This window comes from Triticum aestivum, chromosome 2B, assembly GCF_018294505.1.
Source record: "Triticum aestivum cultivar Chinese Spring chromosome 2B, IWGSC CS RefSeq v2.1, whole genome shotgun sequence".
Lineage (NCBI taxonomy): Eukaryota > Viridiplantae > Streptophyta > Magnoliopsida > Poales > Poaceae > Triticum > Triticum aestivum.
This window is the reverse complement of record NC_057798.1, coordinates 300,158,161-300,159,382: the sequence shown is the minus strand read 5'-3', so window position 1 is coordinate 300,159,382 and position 1,222 is coordinate 300,158,161.

The window sequence follows — 1,222 nt, the reverse complement described above, 5'->3', positions numbered from 1 at the left end:
CGAAAACTCATCTGTTACACCGACTATTCAAAACTTTAATAACTTATTACAACTCCGGACTTTTTTTGCGTTCAGATGCACAATTCAAATCCATGTCATCAACTTTCAACCCTTTCTGGCATCATTTGCTATTTTCGATGCATTTACTGATTTGTTTTGAGACCTAAATGACCGTGAAATTGAAAAGCACTACAAAATGAGCTCTGAAAAGTTTGGAACTTGGCATGGTATCATTATTTCACCTGCATAGCATATGCAAAAAAGTAGAGAGGGTTACGGCAAAAACTGGATGCACTTCGTGTACAAACTGGACAATCTCTTTCGAAGTATCAGGGTTTCGAACGAAAACTCATCTGTTACACCGGCTATTTAAAATTTTAATAACTTATTAATTACAACTCCAGACGTATTACCAATTTGAATATAATGATAAAACACACTAATATTAATATTAAACATAAGAAAAAATAATCATTGAAAAATCTATTTTTAAAGTTAAGTTATTCACGAACTAGTGATTCACACAAATTTCAAATAATTCAAATTTAAACTATTCAAATTTTTTGTACCTAAAGCAAAAATATTCACAAAGAAACTCTAAATACAGCAAAAAACTACTCAGAAATAAATAGAAGAAAATATATAAAACACGAAAGAAAAAACTATATAAAAAATTATTTTCGCGCTGCCTAGTGGGCCTGCTCGGCCTTGGGTGTGGTTATGCAGGCCCATAAGGCCCAGCAGGCTCACAGGGCAGCGCGACAAAGTTAGGCCCAGAGGCCTGCATTGGAGAGGAGCTCGAAGGAGCAGCCGCGGCTGGTTTTATAAAGCAGTGCGACTGCCCTTCGCTCGGCGAGGTGGGACTAAACACTGTGCACCGCAGAACGGGAGCGCACCCTTTGTAGTACCGGTTCCTAGCTCCAACCGGTACTAAAGGGCGGGTCTTTAGTACCGGGTGGAGCCACGAATGGTACTACAAAGGGTAAGCTTCCTGCCGGTCGGGCTGCCAAATTTGACCTTTAGTACCGGTTCCTGGCTCCAATCGGTACTAAAGGCCTCCCCTATATAAGCAGCACTTACGAAAATTTCAGTTAGGTCATCTGTTCATCTATTCGTCGCGCCCATCCCCGCGCCGCCCCCATTGTTGTCGTCGCCGCCCCCGTCCATGCACCGCCCCCGTCCATGTTGTTGCCGCCCCCGCGCCGCCCCCCCGTCTGTGCGC